We start from the raw sequence: 22,667 nt of genomic DNA, 5'->3' as shown, positions 1-22,667 counted from the left end.
AGGCCTATTTCAAGCTCTGAAATAGAAATGGCAATTAGAGAACTTCCACCTAAGAAAAGCTCAGGGCCAGATGGATTCACAGCTGAATTCTATAATGTCTTCAAATCAGAGCTCACACCAATAAACCTCAAGCTCTTCAACAAAATTGAAAATGAAGGTTTTTTTACCAAACTCATTCTATGAAGCCAGTATAACCCTCATCTCTAAATCAGACAGAGATTCATCAAACAAAGAGAACTATAGACCTGTTTCTTTGAGGAACATCGATGCAAAACTTCTCAACAAAATACTGGCCAACCGTCTACAACAACTTATCAAAAAATTATACACTATGATCAAACAGGATTCATCACAGGGAGGTAAAGCTGGTTCAATAAAGGCAAATCAATTAACATAATTCAACACATCAACAGGAGCAGGTACAAAAATTACATGATTGTCTCAATAGATGCAGAAAAGGCATTTGACAAGATCCAACACCCCTTTATGTTAAAAGGTCTGGAGAAACTAGGAATCCATGGAACATATCTCAATATAATAAAGGCTGTATATGACAAACCCACTGCTAGTATTACACTTAATGGTGAAAAGCTAAAGCCATTCCCTGTAAAATCAGGAACGAGACAAGGATGCCCACTCTCTCCACTCCTCTTTAACATAGTACTAGAATTCCTAGCCAGTGCAATAAGGCAAGAAGCAAGCATAAAGGGGATCCAAGTAGGGAAAGATGAAGTAAAACTATCCCTCTTTGCAGATGACATGATTCTGTATTTAAAGAATCCTATAGACTCTACTCCCAAGCTCCTTGAGCTGATTCAAAACTTTGGAAGGGTAGCAGGCTATAAAATTAACCCTCAAAAATCAACTGCCTTCCTCTAGGCCAACAGTGAGAGGAACGAGGCAATAATCAGGAAAGCAACTCCTTTTGCAATAGCCTCAAAGAAAATAAAGTACCTAGGAATTAGCTTAACTAAGAAAGTAAAGGACCTTTTGATGAAAACTTTAAAACCCTGAAAAAGGAAACTAAAGCAGAACTGAGGAAATGGAAAAACCTCCCATGCTCCTGGATTGGAAGAATCAACATTGCGAAAATGACAATCCTGCCAAGGACTATCTACAAAGTCAACGCAATACCCATCAATATCCCAATGTCATTATTTAAATAAATAGAAGAGGCAATCCAAAATTTCATATGGAATAATAAAAGACCCCGTATAGCAAAAACACTTCTCAGCAGAAAGAATAGCGCTGAAGGAATTTCAATTCTAAACTTTAGACTCTACTACAGAGCTATAATTATCAAAACAGCTTAGTACTGGCAGAAGAACAGGCCTGAAGACCTGAGGACCCAGATATTAAACCACAGACCTATGGCCACCTAATTTTTGACAAGGGAGCCAAAAAAATAGAATGGAAGAAAGATAGCCTCTTCAACAAGTGGTGCTGGCAGAACTGGTTAAGCACCTTCAGAAAACTAAAGTTGGATCCTTCTTTGTCACCCTGTACTAGAATTAACTCCAAATGGATCAAAGACCTGGAGGTAAAAGCTGACACACTGAAAACTTTACAAGAAGGAATAGGAGATACACTAGGCCTCCTTGGCACAGGTTGAAACTTTCTTAATAAGGACCAAGAACCACAGCAAATCAGAGAAAGGCTGGATAAGTGGGACTGCATTAAACTGCAAAGGACATAGCTAGTAAATTAATCAGGAAGCCTACAGAATGGGAGAAGATCTTTACCAACCAAACAACGGACAAAGGCCTCATATCTAAAATATATCAACAGCTCAAAAAATTGAATCACTCCAAAACTAATTTCCAAAGTAACAACCATCCCATTAAAAAATGGGCCAAAGACTTAAAGAGAGTCTTCCCCGAAGAAGAAACAAAAATGGCCTGTAGACACATGAAGAAATGCTTGACATGTGTGGTCATAAAAGAAATCCAAATCAAAACAACTCTAAGATTCCACCTCACTCCCGTTAGAATGTCCAGGATCAGGAAAACTAATATCAACAGATACTGGAGGGGATATGGCCAGGAGGGAATCACTACTACATTGTTGGTGGGAGTGCAAACTCGTTCAACCACTATGGAAAGCAGTGTGGCAGTGCCTGAAAAGGCTAAACATAGAACTCCCCTATGACCCAGCAATTCCACTACTTGGCATTTACCCAACCATCCAGAAACTAGGGTATACTAAATCCACTAGCACAACAATGTTCATTGCAGCACTATTTACCATAGCAAAGATATGGAACGAACCTAGATGTCCCTCAGTTGATGAATGGATCAACAAGATGTGGTATTTGTACATAATGGAATTCTATGCTGCTGTCAGAAAAAATGACATTGCCCCATTTGTTAGGAAATGGAAAGTCTGAGAAAAAATCATATTAAGTGAAGTAAGTCAGACTCAAAAGAACTTAGGCTCAATGGTTTCCCTCATTTGTCATAATCAGTAGAAACCTTGGGCACTACTACCAGAGATCTGCAATAGAGCAAAACCTTGATACATAAGGCCATATAGTATGAAGCTATTGAGGATATTGAAACAAAAGCCATATGATGAATGATTGTTGTCCTTAATGTACTAAGTTTATCTCTCATCTCTTTTGCTGTCCCTTTGTTATCTCATATTGTTACAGTATCTCAGTTTGTTATCTGATATATTGGATTTATTTGTATTTGGTTATTTGAAATTGGATAGCAAAGGGGGAAAATCCAAGACGTGGGGAGGGGTGGAGGGGAGGGTAATCAGGACCAAGACATGTGAAAGGGTATCAATGTATGTGAATTAATGCACCTTCTATCTGGCAAATATCATGTAACCCTTTTATTAATTACAATAAAAATATATATAAAAAGTTATCTCACAGGCGAATATGGCTTCCTACATTACCAAAATCTCTCACCAAAGAGGTACATTAATTATAACTAATCAGCTCGCACTGATTCATCAATAATTGATATCATTTTCACCCTTAATGCAATGCATTCAATGAGTTTGGACAAAACTTTAATGCTACATATCTACTATTTTAATTTCACTTCCATAAAAGTCCTATATGCTCTGCCTGTCTTCATTCCACTCTCCCAAACTCTGGGTTGCTATTAATATGTTTGCTGTGTCTGCATAGTCGTATCTTTCAAAGTCATTAGACTTGGACAATGATAGTTAACTAAAATCCCCAAGGAAAGAAAATGTAACCAAAGGATTTATATTCAGCAAATGCAACATTCAATTGCAAAACTTTATCTAATTACAATCACAACCTATTGCCCAAATGTAAGAACTCTCATCTTATTTTTCTAATGAGCTCTCCCTGAGAAACTTATAAAGAAGTTAGATAGCCACAATGACTGTAGGTATATTGACGTGAGTATCACTGTTGATTATTAAATACATAGGTTTTTAGGAACTATAAATTAATGAAAAAACTTAAATATGAAGTAATTTTTTTTGCTTGTGGGTTTGAAATCTTGTTCCTGGGTGCTATACCTGGGCTCTTCAGCTCAAAGTTACTGCTTCACCCCTTGAGCTATAACACTATTTCTGGTTTTCTAGTGGTTAATTTGGAGATAACAGTTTCATGGTCTTTAGTGCCTGGGCTGGCTTTGAACAGAAATTCTCATACCTCAATATTCTGAATAGCTAGGATTATAGGTATGAGCTACCACACCTGGCTAAATATGAAGTAATCTAAAAAACTGGCATGAAAGGAAATAGTCTCATCTTTCCATATGAAATATCACTTCATAAGCAGATAGCACTTATAAATAATAGCTTATTTCAATTTTTCAATTAGTATATTTTTTATTTATTTTATTTTATTTTTTTCCAGTCCTGGGCTTGAGCTCAGGGCCTGAGCACTGTCCTTGGACTTTCTCAAGGCTAGAGCTCTACCACTTGAGGCTTAGCACCACTTCCAGCTTTTTTCTATGTATGTGGTACTGAGAAATCAAACCCAGGTCTTCGTGCATGCGAGGCACGCACTCTGCTACTAGGCCAAACTCCCGGACCCTCAATTAGTATATTTTATAAGAATTAATGCAATGTGATTAATGCACAACTACAAATAATTAGTAAGCCTAACTAGGTCTATTAACTAGGATCATTATTAGCTTCAAAAATCATCTGAAAAGAAATCTTTGACCTTTACGAATACTACTTTTCCAAAGGGATCAATTATGAATTTGAAAAGGCCTTTGCATGCAGCTTTTTCAGAAACAGCACAGAGCAAACAGAAGTTCATCCAAAAATATATAAGGTAGAGAATCCAGAGTGTGGAGAGCTTTACAGGATAAAATGTTCTCATGATCCTCAAAATGTAAAGTGTAAGGATGATAAGCAAATACAAGATGTAAGAGAAACTTGTAGATTATATGAAATTTAAAAGCACTTGCAAATTGTTCTGTTTTTAATGATAATGAATAGGACTGAGCTACAGTGTCTGAAAATGAACAAACATTAGAATCAATAAAGACATAAGAGAGATTTCTATAAAATGTACTCAAGTGGTTATGTATGGATATGGCAGAGGGGTCTCTGAGAGGGGGTAAGTGGATGTTATCTGGAGTGGCTCTTTACAACTTCAAATAATTTATTCTACAGTAAGTATTTATGCAATCTTGTATTTTTACATTTTTAGGATTAAAAATATAATCAAATTCACATAAAAGTTAGCTCCTCTTTTTTGGGGGGGTTATCATGAGGCTAGAACTCTGCCCTGGGTACTGTCCCTGAGCTCTTCAGCTCAAGACTACCACCCTATGCTTGAGCCACAGCCCCACTTTCTGTTTTCTAGTGATCAATTGGAGATGAGTCTCTCAGCTTTATATTGCCTGGGCTAGCTTTGAAATATGATCCTAAGATCTCAGCCTCCTGGGTAGCTAGGATTACAAGCCTGAGCCACCATGCCCAGCTAGCTCATCTTTTTATGTTTAGATATTTAGATCATTTACCTTTTTAACTATATAATGTGTTAATGAACAAAATTTAACTAAATCTTTATGCACATCCTCAGTGTTGCTTTTAGAACAAACTATAAAATTGGATTTGATAAATCAAAGGGCGTGTGTGTGTGCGCATGTGTGTGAGTGTGTGTGTGTGTGTGTGTGTGTGTGTGTACTTTTGATATGTTGCCAGAACACCTTACATAAAGATGATATATTATAATTTACTGGCTTCCCAACATTAAACCTTGGCTGGTATATTGATTCTATTTCTGCAAGTTTGATTTTTAAAGTCTCCTGATTTTAAAACATTAAAAATATTACTGAGTTTCAGTTACATGGATATAGTGCCCAATTACGAAAATGCGGCTTGGGATAAGTCCAATAATACATGCCAGGTGCATCCAGTTGTGTTATTACTGCTATTTGTATTAATTCAGAGTGTAACAAAAACTTCAACAATGATATATACAGGAAAATCACTCAATCTATTTTAATTTCAAACACTTAGAATAAAATGTACTCTCTGCTATTTAGGTCAATTGCAACTATTATGGTAAATGGACCAACATAACAGACAAAGTAACCATAATTCATATTTTAATAGACTTGTCTCTACAATGTCAAAATGGCATTATGTGAATTCATTGCTTAAGGAAAAGAGCAATTGAAAGGAACAGCTTTTTTCTTTGTTACTGAGGCCTAGTAGTTGTGCACAACTATTTGTTTAAATGGTTTTAATACTAACACTTATTTTTAACAGGAGGTCAGGGGAGCTTTGCTTTTCAGTACACATAGAAATTAAAAATCTTCTTGCAATAGGAACACAAATAAGCGCACCTGTTGTGTACTTATAACTATATATGTGTGTGTGTTTCTGTCCATAAGCCATGAATAGCAACAACTCAAAGTATGGTTACCATTTTAACGAGTTTTCTCCATCCACTAAAAATATCCCACTTCTACCATGTCCTCCTGTTCCTTCCAATACGGATTGCCAGATTTAAGTACTGTGTTGTCACTTGCTAAGTCCAATCATGACTATTATATATCACCAATATATCAGCACAGATCTGTGCTAGTAAGTAGCTTTAAATTTTGTTGCACAGAGTGCTATTATTACTATTTCTGCTGCTGAACACTGCATTTTCTGTCATGTCAAGATGACTGTTTGCTTCCATGGTTGATTGTGAAGGTCAGTGGTATCATAAATGGACATCTTACCTACTAGAACCACCTAGTGTGCTATAAGCTGTGATGAATTAGTGAGTCTCTCTCTCTCTCTGCCCTGTGTGTCACATTTTGAAAAAGATACTGAATTTGTGCTTCTCAAATTTATTCCTGAACCGAGATCTTTTCTACAGCAGATCTTATGCATATAACATCTGTGTTATAACGTACAGGGAGAAATTAAAGATAAGTTGAGTATGTATCAATAATGATGGGTGATGATCAAGCATATTAAAGCATACTGTAAGATATTTCCACTACTTCCACATAGCAATAAGCATCGCTTAGACTTCTTACCAATTCAAAAATGTACTGATATGTCACCAGAAGTGAACATGACATAGAATCCACATGAGACTTCTGCTATAGGCTATTAATTTAGTGACAGCTCAAGTAGAATAAGGAATGGGTTCCTACCTTATCAGCCACCTGTCAATATCCCCTTCTCATAGTTGTCTTAGGCTTGTGCAAACACCACTCTGAGTTCAGAAAATCTCCTGAGTTTCATACTTGGCAATTATACAGAGATTTTCTTCACTCTGGAGAAAAAGAAAAACAACTATCATCAGATCAACCTCATAATAAAATGAGTAAAATTTTCCATACTTTTTCCAAAAATGTAATGATCTCTCCACCCAATATCTTAAGACATTCTCACTTTTCCTCATTGATCTATTCATTTTAGTCAATAGCCACTAATTTGACAGTATATTGTCTATTTCCCTTAATACTAAGAGGCAAAAGCTGAAATAACTATTAGTTTTTAGAAGAATAAGCCATCTGCCAGATGTATGCTTAGCTTTTTACTATCAAGTCATTCTAAGAATCTGTAAGGCTTTCCAGGTTTCCTTCTTCCTTTTCTCCCTTTGACTTCCCACTGTCATTCTTGGTTCCATGGCAATATGTAAATTTTCAACAATGCTTTGGCAGACCCTTTCACAATTATTTCTCATATTTTCTCTTGGATTCAATCCTTGAGCTGGTGATTATTATCAACATTCTTCTAAAGGCTTATTTTTCTTACTAAATTTGGACCATAAGCAAACCTAATTTTCTGTAAGTAAATCGCTTTCTGCTTCAGAAAATTTTAATCATGACTTTTTGTTTGAAGGTATTAGAAAACCAAATGCAATCTGACTTTGAATTTAAAGTCAGAGAGAGATAGAAATCAAAGAAGTAGACACAGAGGTAGAGTGATGGGAAGTGAGTGAAACAGAGAGGAAAACTAATGTGTGTGTGTGTGTGTGTGTGAGAGAGAGAGAGAGAGAGAGAGAGAGAGAGAGAGAGAGAGAGAGAGAGAGAGAGAGAGAGAGAGAGAGAGAGAGAGAGGAAAAGAATTCCTGTCTTACATCTTTGGGAGTACAGGTTATCTGCCTGAAAAGTGAATGAACTCATAAGTTAAAACAACTTGCTCCATTTTCCTTGTGGTGGCTCCATTTGTTGCAAGGATATTTTCCTATAGGAGGAGAGATGCCAGATTTTCCAAGCTCCGGTCAAATTCTCTAGCAGCTGGAGTGTGTGTCTCCATCTTAAATATCCCACCAATTGGCCCAGAATTTGGTCTTAACCGTTAACAACACAGAGAACTCAGAGACTGACTCCTGTGTATCTAGGAAAGTTTAGTTCCTCAAAGGAAATCATAGAGCCATAGCTGAATGAGGAAGATCAATGTTAATGGAGAAGAAAACCCAGGAACTACAATAGGAAATACCTACATGGTGTCTCCATGTAACCACCTCATGAAATACATAATTAGGTTACATGTCAGGACTCTTTACTATCCATGAGAGGTCAGATGAATTCTATACCTAATGAAAAAAGGCTAATAAATGGTGTTTCAAACTTATTCTACCACACATGGAAGCTGAATTATTATTTGAAATGTCATTTTTATTCTGTCATTTTTATTCTTCTATTATTATTTTAATTATTCTATTGCATTTAATCTACCACCTGAGTGTTTCTTTGGTTCTCTCTCTCTCTCTCTCTCTCTCTCTCTCTCTCTCTCTCTCTCTCTCTCTCTCCTTTTCCTCTCTCTCTTTACTTTATCTGGTATGTTTTTGAGTTAATAACCTCTTCAAAACTTTCTCAACATTGTAGCATAGATTACATACATGAATACTGCTGTGGCAGAGAGCTGCGATCTTTTACATACCATTTTACTTTGGGGAAAAAGTTAGACTCATTGGTATCTAAAGTATTTTGAATTATTTTCTGATGAATTGTACTCAACTTTAAGACCAGCACACATATTCTAGAACAAGTACATTAGAATGTATCAGTACTTCAATCTTATAAAGAATTCTCTGTATTATCAAAGTCAATTATTTTTCAATGCAACTTCTTACATGTGTATAGGCACTTCCATATCAAACCATACATATAGAAAAATACATTTGTGTCTAATGAACCATATAGGGAAATGGTTATCATTTGTGAATGAGGGACATAAAGTAAGTGGAGATTTCTCCTGACTCCAATCCCATGCTAAGGTTGTATACTACTGATAAAAAGCAGTGATCCTCCAATCTGGAGTCTTTATCTAGAGCACATTTCAGAAACATGTCTTGTCTATACTCAAGCATAGGTAACATGAACCAAAACATCCAAGTGTGAAACGTGGATAGTGGTATTTAAAAAAAAAAACTTCCTGGATATTCTGAGGATCAACCAGTATGGGAACTTAGGATAAATCATCTGGTTCCAAAGCAAAGAGCAATTACAACTCAGCAGGCATATGCTCTGATTGTACCGGCAGTTGCTCATCACCCCTTTGCTTGCTTTGAATCAAAAATAACCCAAGCATTTCTTCATTTGGGGGTCTGAGCAGAATGTATCAGCACAGCACTCAACCCACAGAAGCAGCACATTCAAAGGTCCTTCATGGATGGATTAACTTTAATAGGAAAGCTATTCTCCATGCAGGTGACCAGCTAGGTAGACCTGCTACCACCCCACTCTGCCAATTACCATGATGCCCCATTACAAAGGAGAGGCCAGGTCACCTCTCCATTTGAATGAGGCAGTAAAACTCCTTGGGCAGTGTCTATTAATTCTACTTCAGGTATTTTTGATTATACACAAAGGCCAAAGTGAAACAAAACAAAAACAACAAAAGAGAATAGCCCTCCTCAGAAGAGAAATACTGGAGAAAATCTGGTTCTTTATGTGATGTTGGTTAAGCAACTGTTTTCATTTTTCCTAGGTTGATTTTCAGTTAACTCCTTGGTATAGACTCTGAAAAAGGGAAAAAAATGTCCAGTCTTTGCAACTTGAATATCAAATGACTGGAGAAAAGAAGTAGAAATTACACTTAATGGCATAATAAGTTAGTATAAATATATCTAGGTATGTGGCTCCAAAAAGACTGGTATGCATATGAACACAAACACCCATATGTATATATGCATATACTACATATATATGATTTGTTTATCAAATAGTCTTATTTTTCAAATGGTCTCCCAAACATGCTATATCCCCTTGTCAGCTTGGATCATTCCTATTTCTTCTGACATCTGGTACTACCTCAGCTTCACCACAAACAGCTACACTTCAGCCAACTGAGGTCTCTTCCAATTCTGCCTCCTGCACATGAAATCGAGACCTAGCTGCCAGCAGCTTTTCCCACCAGGCTTTTGCAGCCTGTTTTCATCAGCACTGAAAATCATTGTAAGCAATATGTTAAAAACAGCAAGTCAGTTAACAACCTGATTCTTCGGCTGTGAGTGTAGCTCAGAGGTAGAACACATGCTTTATCTGTGTTATAAATGCCTGGAGTTGAAACTTAGAAATACACACACACACACACACACACACACACACACACACACACGACTAATTGGAAATAACTGAAATTATTTTTCTTTCTGCTATAATAATCTCCACCTAAATTATCCATTTAGTCTACACACTACAGCTTCCCCAGGAAATATTGCCAGTGCAATCTATCCATGGTCTTACTCCCCACAGATCTTCAAATCAGAAAGTAAGATAGGATCTCCTCCTTACCCAAGCCTATTTTGTATGCTCTTTTACCTCCAGTTGCAAGTCAACTACAGAATTGCATCAAATGACACTGGATTAACCTTTTTATTTATTGTTTTTAAATTATCTTTAAGTAGTTTTACAAAGGAGTTGCCATTTAGCAAAGCAGTTTATTAATCCACTGTCTCTTGATCAAGGTCTCCCCTTCTTATATACTTACCTCGCCCTTGCCTCCCCACCCATCTCTCACAATTTGTAAAGCTCCAGTCATTACTTCACATTCTTTGAAGACTTCCATACCATGATACATTCCACTCATCCATTCCAGTTCTGCCATCTATCTGCCTGATTTAGAAACCTTAAGAATTTCTGAAAAGCAGAGGAAAACTCTTTGTGGTGAGATATCTAGATATATTTATATTACTCCCATTTCTTACACTGAGAGCAAGAAATAATTATCTCCCCTCTCCTTATACCTCTACACTGTGATGCAATTCTCATGCCATCCTTGCTAAAACTTCCACCTTGAAAAACCTTCCTATTTTGTGAGGTACCATGAAATCCTTTTCATGAATGGATCTCAAGGATCTGTAACTTTTGTATGGAATCTGGGGAACTTAGGGAACCCCTCATCCATCCAGAGTCATGCGACCATGATTTTCACTCAAAAACAGCATCAGTTATTTAAGGGAATTATGTAGCAAGCAGTTAACCGTAGCTGATGCCATGAGATTATAATGTGCACGTAGGCAAACATAATTAGCACGAGGAGAGATTTTTAACAAGCATGTTTTGTCATCTCCTAATAAATTTTCATATTCTAACCAGAGAGCAAAGATATTTCAGGACGGTGTGGTATAATGTGCAGTATTATTACCTCTCTATCTTATGCTCCTACAGAGCAATTCAGAGAAATGGAGCTTGGTTAGTTTGGATACTTATGTCACGCCACTATTATATGAAAAAGTCACCAAAAACATTGTGGGTGAACATCTGCTCTTTGCAGAGACTCCCTTTAATTTCTTTTTACTGGCTCCAAATTTCTCATTATAGTCCATATCTTGTCCCTAATGTAACTTTCATTGCAGTATGTGTTTCAAGCCTGCTGACATCCTCTTCCCATACCCAAGTGGGGGAGAAAAATCACATTAGAGCAATCACATGACATTGCTACTTTAGCCATGTTACTAAATAAATCTGTAATAAACATTTTGTTTTAGGGTGTATATAAGAAAATTAGCAAAAAATAAGTAAATATATAAATTTAAAAAGTGAAGAGGAAGGCTGGAGAGTTGAAAACAAGAATGGGTGATGGCAATTTTTGAGAGAGTCACAGCACTTTCTAAATACTAAGCACTTTCTACATAGCTAAAAAAATGATAAACCTGGTGGGCTCTAAGCATAACATTGACTCAATTTCATACGGTGTTATTTTTAATGTGCTTTTGAGTAGGATAATAAACTTGTATCTACCTTCACCTCAAATAGTTATGGCATATAATTTTCATGTAATATATATTTTTACAGTGAAGTACATAATGGAAAGATGATATAGTAGGCTTCTGTCAAAGGACCTTTGCCATCATTTGTAAAATAGATATTTAATACAAGCACTGGAAGCTGGAAAGGATGGTGGCAGCCCCAACCTTGTATAAAAAAATACCTTCAGAATGTCAGCCAGTTATTTTTTTTCTCTTCAAGACCTTCAAACCTATGGGGAAAAGTTAATCAAACCCCAAAGTTAGCTATAGTTCGTTATTTAATGTGTCACATAAATTTTATTTTTCAATGTCATGTTTCAGGTTGACATATGTACACGTTAGACGCATACAAACTGGAGTGGTGAGTTCCATGAAACTGATGGTAAATGAATGTACATAGGCACATATAAACACACACATACATACATAAGCATAAATTCACTGTTTTCATTCTACATAGTAGCATGTAAAACAAACTCTTATATAGTTAATAAAAAGAAACTAGAAGATAAACTGAAAGGAGAAGAAGGAAAAAAATCCACTTCACAGATAGGAAAGAAAGACGAAATATAGTTTTCCCATCTTTGTGAGACTTAATACACAACAGAAGTGTCTGTGGCTGCTCTGAAGGAAGTAACTTTCTGGGACAATGACAGGAGAAATATATCGCCAGTACTGGTATCCTACACCTGTAGCCCTAGCTACCCAATAGCCCAAGATCTGGACATTGTGGTTCAAAGCTAGTCCAGGAATATGAGACTCTGATCTCCAATTAACCACCAAAAATCTGGAAGTGGAGATGTGGTTCCAGTGATAGAGCATTAGCATTGAGCAAAGTAATTCAGGACAGCACCCAGGCCTTGAATTCAAGCACTGAGAACAAAAGAAAGAGAGGAGGAGGAAGAGAAGGAGGAGGAGGAGGAGGAGGAGGAGGAGGAGGAGGAGGAGGAGGAGAAGGAGGAGGAGGAGAAGAAGAAGAAGAAAAACAAGAAGAAAACATCTCCACATACCAACATACTGAATTAAAGATGTGCCTAGACATGTGTTCAGCAGTTTGAATTAGTAGAATTACAAAAACCTCAGTACTTGTGTTTGAACTATCAAGCAAAATATGTACCCACAACCCCATTCTGTAATTCAACTTACATCAGTTTACATATATGAACATAATATATATTCATTTTCTATGGGAAAGGGCTTAAATGCATTATAGTTTAGTTCCACAGTCAAACATGATTTCAGCAGATCTGTCTGTATTCTTTCTGGAGGGTGCAAGGAAAAAAATATATTTTCTCACATCTTTTGATTTCTAGATGCTGACTCCATTCCTTGTCTGTATTTTCTACATCCCTTTCCTCTGCTTTCTAAGCCAGCAATGCAACTGCTTCCTCATCTTCTTTATAAGTTTTCCCTCTCTGACCATATTCTGGATATATTCTGTACCATGAAAAAGTTAAGTAAATAGATTAAATTCACTTAAACAATGCAAGCCCATCTCCCTAAACCACTGTGTGCTGCAAGTGGTTCTCTCTAACTTCTCTTTTTGATTTAGGCAGGCCATAGAAAGATACAAGGCAAGGTAGGGATAGAGGTCATGTTTCTTTAAAGCCCTCTGTCCATAGATTCATCACAGGCATCAAAGTCCGCAACAGCCCCTGAGCATAACAGCATTTTCTTCCCTGTTCCTTCCCAGCAGCGACTCACAGGTTTTGTGCAGCAACACCAGCTTTATTGTATTCACAGGTTCACCTTCAGTTCACCAGCAGTAACACCTTATCACAAACCATACTCCAATGGCTGCACACTGGCATCACCCTGTCCTTCACCGGTACCTCTTTATGCCCTCTCTAGACAAACGATGGCCACTCAAGGCCATGCACGCATATACACCCAGTCACCTAAGATACACATGAGTGACTTAAGGTTACAAGGATATGCTGAGCTCGCTGAATCCCAGGCCCATGAGACGGGCAGACCCCAAGCCCTCCCAAAGCTGGTATAAGATAGCCTGGCTGTTCCATTTTCTCTCCACCCCAGTACTTAAAACTTAATCATATCTATAAAGTCCCTCTGGATGCAGCAGGTAATATTCCCAACATTTCTAGGTTAGTATATAGACATCATAATTCTGCCTAGTCTGCCAAGGGCAAACTAGCTTTTGGAGAAAAGTGTTACAAAGAATTCATGTCGCAGTGACACAGGTACACAAAGTAAACTGGGTTGTTTTTATGGTAATAGTCCTATATCTAATAAAAATATGTGAGATATTTGTTTCTATAACTTTTGAGAGAAAGTATAATTATTTAAAACTAATTACCTGAAGAAATTCATAGAATAGCTGCACTGAAGCAGGTGCAACACAAACCTGGGATGAAAAGTATTCAAATATCAACTGTGGACATGCAGATAGGCTAATAACATTGACTCATTTTATACCCCAGAAACTTTCATGAACATACACACCTGCAGAGAGACACAAAACTTAATTCTTCTTTTATGGAGGTTATTTTTAAGTCAGGAAATCTTTGTAAATCATGCATTGATATTACACTTTTCATGGATGTCATAGCTTTTATATTAAAATTATAGTACCCCTGTGCTTTTAATAAACTATGAGAAAAGGGACAGACATTTCCTATGAATGAACTAATATTTCAGTTCAGGAAAAAAATGTGTTTGTTTAAAAGCAGGTTATCATGTCTACCCTAACAAAATAACAATACTCTAATTGTAAATGTCCATCATTTTGTTCTGATTTAATAACTCAATAGGTTTGGCTATTGAAAATAGATCAGATTTCAGACGATTATACTAAGAAAATGCCATATCACTTTCAATTGAATGCTTCACATACAGATATATAGGATTTTTTCAATTATTGTGAAGATTATTTCAGGTTTCTAAAAATTTTTCCATGCACAGACACCATTGATGGAAATAAAGTAACCTTATGGAGGTGTCTTGAGTATTGTGGTCTTGGGTATTGAGATAATTCAATGCTTGGCACTTCATCTGCCTATCCTTATGAATATCACGAGGGAAAGGCATTTAAGTTTGTCAGAAATTTTCCATGTGCCAGTTCGGGGGATTTTTTTTAGTACATTTAATCATGACATCATCCATGCCTTCACAGTATTTTCATCATTTCCAAGTAACTTACCTAATTATGTGATTTGACAATAGCAATATCAGAATTTCTCTTTGAGTAGTGGGAATGGTTGTGTTCCTTTTCCATTAAGTAGACTCTTTCCAAAACTACATCAATTTGAAGGATACTACAAAATCAGAAAAAAGTAAGGCAATATCTAATGAGCATCTCTGCCAACAATATCATGGATGCTATCACTTTTCCAATCACTTCCCAGATTCTTAGATTCCAGAGTGGGCCCTGAGGGGATTCATATGTGCCCATTAAAAATAAAACAAACAAACAGGCCCAGGAGTTTGGCCTAGTGGTAAGCGTGCTTGCCTAGCATACACGAAGACACAGGTTCGATTCCTTGATACCACGTATATGGAAAAAAGTCGGAAATGGTGCTGTGGCTCCAGTGGTAGAGCTCTAGCCTTGAGAAAGCCTGAGGACAGTGCTCAGACCCTGAGTTCAAGGCCCATGACTGGCAAATAATAATAATAATAATAATAATAATAATAATAACAACAACAACAACAAAACCAAACAAAACACAGTTGCCATCATAACACCCAATGATTCTCCTTGTGTCTAGCATTCCAGCTGCCATACTTCCCAAATGGAGAACTAAACTGCTAGATGACTTTCCAGAAAGGTGTTCTTGCAGAAGTGTTTCCTACTGTCAGCTCTGCCATTAATTCCTATTGATCTTTCACAGACCTTTTAGTCTTCATTCGCCCTTGCAGACTTTCCTCCTTTCTGCCTTAAGGATTGTTGGGCAGACTTAGTCTGAGGAAATGTGTTTCTTCTTTCCAGCACTGCCCTGAGGCTTGTCTTTATTACAGAATCTTTCATGGCATCACTTTTTATCTGGATCACTCTTTATTGAGGTCATCTCTCCTTGAGATGTTAGCATCAGTACAGTGAGAAAGCAGTCTAAAGTTACCCTTAACTTGACTAATCTTAAGACAGATTCCTCTCTATTGGCTCCCGACCTCCTCATTCTTAGAGTGCTTGCCATTTCAAATTCTTTTTCTTTTCTCTTTGAAATGCTTGTCTTGGTCTACCACTTTCCCAATTTAAGATAAATGCTTTTCTCAAGAGCCTAGGAATAATCTCTTGTCTCAAGGACCTAGCAACAAAAAACACCTCCTTACCTCCCACAGTTTCTCCCCAGAGAAAACAATCTAAATTTAGTGGATACAAATCCCGAAACACAGATGAGATGGCCTGTCTGCAGAGGAAAACTTTACAAACTCAGAAATAACTCACTGTAGTCAATATGTTTCATTAATAAACCAAGGTCCCAATATGCACTAATCCTTTCTCACAATTCATACAAGTGTGAATAAAGTCAACATCTTTCTCCTGGTACAATAGTCTTGAACAAAGTCTTCCTTGCCTGTTTAAATATGCTGTGAAAGTTTTGCTGCCTGTCAGTGTATGGACAGGAAGACAGATAAATCTTAGTATCGTCACTGAGGACTGATCAGAGGTTGGTGATTTTCTAGCAGCAAGTACCACACACTTTTTCCATCTTGTGATGCATTCCCACTGGCTGAGGGTTCAGGGCATTTCAGTGAAGAGGAGACTTTTCCATTCCAGATTTGATGTCATAGCCTTAGTGGTCCAGAGGCTTTCCAGATTCCATGTAGGTAATGATTTTTTCCAGTAAAACTATATACTTCAGTCATTTAGTTCTCAACCAGCTTGGCAAGTATCATGAAAGGCCTAAACATGAATCAATTCACCAAAGGCCTGTAGCCTTGGTTCTCATTGTAGGACATTTCTATTGGAACAGAGAGAAACTCTGAATTAGCAGGAGATTTGGTATACTTTTATATATGAAGCCTTTTTAATATTGTTTGATTTCTGTATGATTACATACTGAAAATGTGTTCTTAAAACTATTTACCAATTCCACTGATACACAAAGACGGACAGACACGTGGGCTGGTATGAAATGGCACGAACCCACTGTTGGATGTCAATGTGTGAGATAAATTAAGTTCTTCCTCCTCCAAATCTAACAATATGACAGTTTAGTCATTCAGAATTGTCAATAAAAATATGATGTTGCCTCTCTATAGCATCTAGTAGATATTTACACGATATAAAACTCTGCAAATAAAATAGCATTCAGTGGTGCTGTGGCACCAGAAACACTTAATTTTTCTGACAACTTATGGTGCTTTTAAAATTATTCATGTCCAGACATTGTACATAGTAATAATCTGTTATGAAGTCAGTTGTAAGTAGCTTAAATATGTCTTGGATCAAATGATAAAAAAACGATCAATGCAAATGATCCCCATTGCATACGTACTTTCAACTTGAAATTGCAAAATTGCCAATGGTTTATGGTAATCATACCTCAGCATTACTTCGTTTAAAACATTATCATCAATAAATATAAAACCCTGAGCAACTGAAAATCACCTTCCACCTGCAGAGAAAGTCCTACCACTATCCTCTTGAATATGTCCCTGGCTTTATTTATTTGTGAATTCAGAGAAACAAGTAAAGCCATTGCTGTCAAGAATAAGCCAGTTTGGTTTTCCACAGGAAATACAGCCTGGCAGCTTCAATAAAAACAGAAGCTTCCAATTAACTCTGTCTTACTTGGAAAAGGTAATCTTTCGGTCAAGCCAAGAGTGGGAGGAAAGAAAGGCAGACAAGACTAGAATAAAAAACAGGGAGAAAAACACTACACAGCATAGTTCTTAACTGCAGCTGCACTTTCAAAGCATCCAGGAAGCTTTCAAATTTCCTAATGCTCAGTCCTCTTGCCAGGGATTTTAAGTTAATTGGTTAGGGTGTATTCCACGTTTAGTATTACTAAAAATCCCCCTCATAATTCTAATAAGGAAGTAGATCTTGGAACCAATGAATTAAATGATGCTCCTGAGTAGTGAGTCACCTTTACTTGGCTATTAGTGGCAGGAACAGTACTTGATTAGATTTCTTAAAGGTCACGGTAATCTGAATTTGTTAGTAAAATCACAGTTAAAACTTCATCAGCCACCAACACTGGCAAAGACCACTTAGTTAACTAATCTGAGTACTAAAATGCAATATTAGTTAAATTGGGGGGGAATTAAATATTCTACAGAATAACTGTTCCATAGTATAATAAAGTAAGAAAAATAATAAGTTAACAATAGGAAGTAAACTAGGAGCAAAGCTGTGATTCCTAATCCCTTTGCTTTCAAAAGAAGCAGACAGATATAGGACTACAATGTATTGTCAGAGCTATGGAAAAAGATGCTTTCCAATTGAAAGAACAAAACATTACATAAAATTCATGTCTTCCCTTCAAACAAGTAGGAAAATGGGCCACACCAGTCCTTCATAATCTCTAGTTATCACTTTGCAGAGAATCAGCCAATGAATTGGAGAAGCCAGGTGTACTCCTAGTATTGCTCCTGGTTTACTTTTGGTATTTTAAGAAAACATCCTTTATCTCAGCCATGTGAGTGGGAAACATGGTATTTCTCCTATGCAGAATAACAGCCCCACAGATGATCATACCTTGAGCCCTGGAACTCTGCATATGTTTTACTACTCTGCAAATGGGATTTAAGATTGTAGATGGAATTAAAGTAATTAGGCTCTCGATCAAATGGCCTGAGAGACAGAGAGAATATCCTAGATTATCCAAGCGTGTGCATTGTAATCACAGGATTCAATGTAAATGAAAACGCAGCAAGACGCAAGGCTCACAAATGATGCTGTGTGGGAAAGATTCAACAGATTATTACTGGCTTTGAAGATGGAAAGGGATCATGATCCCAGGGGAAAGCAGGTTTCAGAGAGTAGAAAAAGACCAGAAAATAGATTACCTCCTAACACCACCAGCAAGAAACACAGACCTGCTGACATATTGATTTCGGCTCAATGAGACCCATTTTGAACTTCTGACCCCTAGAATTGCCAACATAATAAATATGTGTTGTTTTAAGCCACTATATCTGTGGTAATTTTCTTTTTACAGCAGCAATGGGGCACTAATACAGTGTGTAATGGATTAGGTGTAAATATCTTGACCCTTGATTCTATTTCAGTTAGATTTCAGCCTTTCATTTTCTCAACTTTGGACAAGCCACTAAGTTCTTTCCATTTGGGCCACCCAATTTTTAACTTGAACATCTCATCAAATATTTTCCAGCTTTTGACTTTCACTGTCTTATTGGTTTCTGCTTAGGTTCTTTCTTTCCTGGAAATATATTCATATTATTACCAAGTTGACCAAACCCCTAAGAACAGCCCTAACTATGATATGCCAAAAGAGCCTAATCACCATATTCCAAGTATCTGTTAATGACCAACTTTTATAAGTGAAATTTTATAAACTCAGCAAGGCTATAACTTGTCAATAAATCATTGAATACATAATAGATATAAAATGTTTGTTTTATTCTCTCATTGGAAGAAAAGTAGGATGCACTTGAATGATAAAGGAAATAAATCTGCCATCTGCTGGTAGCCAATGAAAACTACAATCATAAAACCAATTATGAGTTGGCTCTACATAGCTGGCTATTGTACATACTTTATAATAAAAAAACATTTTTACAATAAAAGCAATTTTATAATAAAAATTTATTCTCTTCTTACCTTCTCATGGAAAATACTAACAACTCCATGTGAAATTTTGAGACTCTTCAAATTCTTTTACCTTTTCTCAGAATTGTTGAATATCAGTTAAAATAGCAGGAACTGAGGGAGTTCTGAGATGCAAAAATAAATTCGACTGCCATTTTGTTGTAAGAAAAAGCTTTTTAACATGGTCTTTTCTATTCTGATTGCTTAAGTGAACATGAACAAGAATGTCTGAAAATATACCTTACTATGCGAATCCACTCATTCAGTGTCTATACACATAAACTATATTTGCCTCTCCACAAAGACATTTCCTTCTACATACCCTGTGTACTAAATCAAAACTACAAATCTGCTGACTTAGAGAGTTTCAGTATCACTAGGTAACAAATTTCAACTTCTGATACATAACTTATATTATAATGGTAAAGTCAATTCTGTTTTGACATTTATATCTACTTTGCACTGTCACATTAGGAATATTATTATGCTGTGATTATATATATATTATAATTTAATTTCTAATTATCTTTAATGGCTAGTCCTAGGGTTTGAACCGAGGATTTGGGTGTTGTTCCTGAGCTTCTTTTATGCCCAAGGCTAGCACTCTACCACTGGATCCACAACTATATTGCTGGTAGTTAACTGGAGATAAGAGTCTCACTGACTTTTCTGTTGAACCATGATTCTCAGATCTCAGCCTCCTGAGTAAGTAGGATTACAGGTGTGAGCAACTGACACCTAGGTAAATTCTCTTTTATTTCTCAATTTTATGAATATTATCTCAGAAAAAATTCTATATATTTAGGCTAAGAGCTTCTCCTTAATAAAGGGTATCCATTGTATTATAATGAGCTCTCTGTATACCAACTCATTAGAATTTGATAACACAATGAAAGAGCTTCACAATCATACTGTGGTTACTTCAGAAGCGAGTCATAGAGATGACCAGAATGAACAAGAACAATAGTACCGTCGTTTAAATCCTACATTTCCAGTTGTGAGAATTTTCTAAATTTTCCAAAGTGAGCCTAAATACAAAAGAAATCTCAACATATTGAGACAATTGTGAGAAATTGACATTGAGAACCATTCTTATACGAAGTAAACACCATAACATGAGCATCATTCAGCTTCTGACCCTACGTAATTGAGAAGAACAATATCAGGAATAAGTGCAAAGATAAGAAGTCAAATTGATGGGGTTGATGGTGTGGCCTAGTGGCAGAGTGCTTGCCTAGCATGCATGAAGCCCTGGGTTCCATTCCTTGGTACTACATAGACAGAAAAAGGCAGAAGCTGTTTTGTGGCTCAAATGGTAGAGCTAGCTTTGAGAAAGCCCAAGGACAGTGCCCAGGTCCCAAGTTCAAGCCCCAGGACTGACAAAAAAAATAAATAAAATCAAGTTGTAAATTACTGTAGGCAAAAGAGAAGTTATAGCATGAAATCTGTCAAAAGGAAAACTCCACAAATCCTTATGTGCATTATTGCCAGTGATGATTAGTAGGAAAATATTTAAAAGAAACAAAACAAAAGAAACATCTTGTGCCTCTTGTTCTACTTCTTTCACTCTTCCTCCGTAGCATTATAACCTTCTTTCCATTTGTACACTTGATGTGAATTATTGAATAGCTGAACAAACACCCAACAGGAAACCAAGACATAGTGGAAATATATGGCTTCCTTTGTTGTAACCAGTCTAGGAAAGGAAAGAGCCTCAGGAAATATAAAGGGCACTGATAGGTTTACTTGAATATCAGACCTACAGAAAAGCCGGCGCAATTCTCAGCTGAAAAGAAGAGAACAAAGAATAAAGCAGAAATGAAAACCAAAGAACAGTCCAACTAGGCTCCCGAAGAGACTTAACTGATGAATTTCAATAGTGGTTTGCCCTTGCTGCCTCTGGCTGACCTATTTTGGCTTCCCATATAGCTTATGACGTTAGGTATACATGAAACTTCACCCAACTGTGGGGGTTTAAGAAGGAGTATCTTTATCCTCTTTACATCACCCATTAGAATAACTGAATATCAAGTGATACATGAACATACTGTAGCATGGGTACAGGATCTTGATGATATTCCTGCCAAAAGGAATAACTTGTTGGTAATCATTAGCAAACACTCATTTGTTGGCTTTCATTTTTCAAGTATGTCATACTGACCAAACAGAAGAGGCCAAAGAATTGCTTCATGCTATAGACTAAAGAGACAAGAAAACTAAGTCTAGCAGAGTGACTTTGAACTGCATAATGAGTGAGGAAAATATATTAGCTATAAAGGACATCTTTGAAGCAACTGACTAAAACAGTATAGACATCAGATTAGACAAAGGTATTTTATAACAGTCATAATTCCGGTTTTTCATCATTGTACTGATATTGTATAAGAAAATATTCTCATTCCTAGGACACATACACACACACTGAAGCGCTTAGAAAAGTAAGGGTTTTTGAAGTTATAAATAAAATACTATACCAGAAGAAAGGCATAACTGTAGTGGAAATGATACTATTTAGATTAGATAGAGAAATAATTAAGATTTACATGGAATTAAAAAATGTCTGAAATCGGGGCCGGGAGTTTGGCCTAGTGGTTAAAGTGCTTGCCTAGCATGCATGAAGACCCGGGTTTGATTCCTCGGTACCACATATGTAGAAAAAAGCTGGAAGTGGTGCTGAGGCTCAAGTGGTAGAGCTCTAGCCTTGAGAAAGTCCAAGGACAGTGCTCAGGCCCTGAGCTCAAACCCAGGACTGGCAAAAAAAAAAAAATGTCTGAAATCCTCAGAAAATTCCAAAAGAGCACTACGTCTTTCACGAGAAGCCAATTATTCAGTACTTCTTAATACAAAGTACAAAGTAGAAACTTGATTTAAACATATTGCCTCCTACCAATTAATTATTGATAGTAATTAACTGAGATTTAACTGATTAGTTAGAAGTTAGACTCAGAACAAAATAAACCTTTGGAACTAGAATTAAAGACAGATAAAAGACAAACTTACAGATGATAATGGCAAAAGTAATAAAAGCAAATAAACAATATAGAGTCATGACAGAATGTTTTTACAAATCTATACTAATTTACCTGGGAACATTCAACATTAAAATAGAAAATCATGCTAGAAATTAGGACATCTCTAAGGGGGGTGGTAAAAACCCTTTGGTGTCATCTCCCATGGAAACAATTTATAAACAGTAAGAACATATTCATGCAACAGTGAAAAAAATGTCATCAATTATGCATGAATGCTAGGAAATATAAAACAAGATAGATCAGT

At 36.6% G+C, this 22,667-nt stretch overlaps 1 long non-coding RNA gene across 1 annotated transcript in view; it reads right to left on the bottom strand.

The window, feature by feature from the left end:
• Window positions 1-22,667, bottom strand: part of LOC150065705 (uncharacterized) — a 724,813-nt gene that overhangs the window by 321,945 nt on the left and 380,201 nt on the right. The window contains exon 2 of the long non-coding RNA XR_016534977.1: window positions 6,606-6,727. This is a non-coding gene — a long non-coding RNA (uncharacterized LOC150065705). The remainder of the gene's footprint in view (window positions 1-6,605; window positions 6,728-22,667) is intronic.

This window comes from Megascapheus bottae, chromosome 3 (assembly GCF_031878675.1).
Source record: "Megascapheus bottae isolate mThoBot1 chromosome 3, mThoBot2.hap1, whole genome shotgun sequence".
NCBI classification, from domain to species: domain Eukaryota; kingdom Metazoa; phylum Chordata; class Mammalia; order Rodentia; family Geomyidae; genus Megascapheus; species Megascapheus bottae.
Note: the sequence above shows the minus strand (reverse complement) of the source record. Positions and strands in the feature narration are given on the sequence as shown.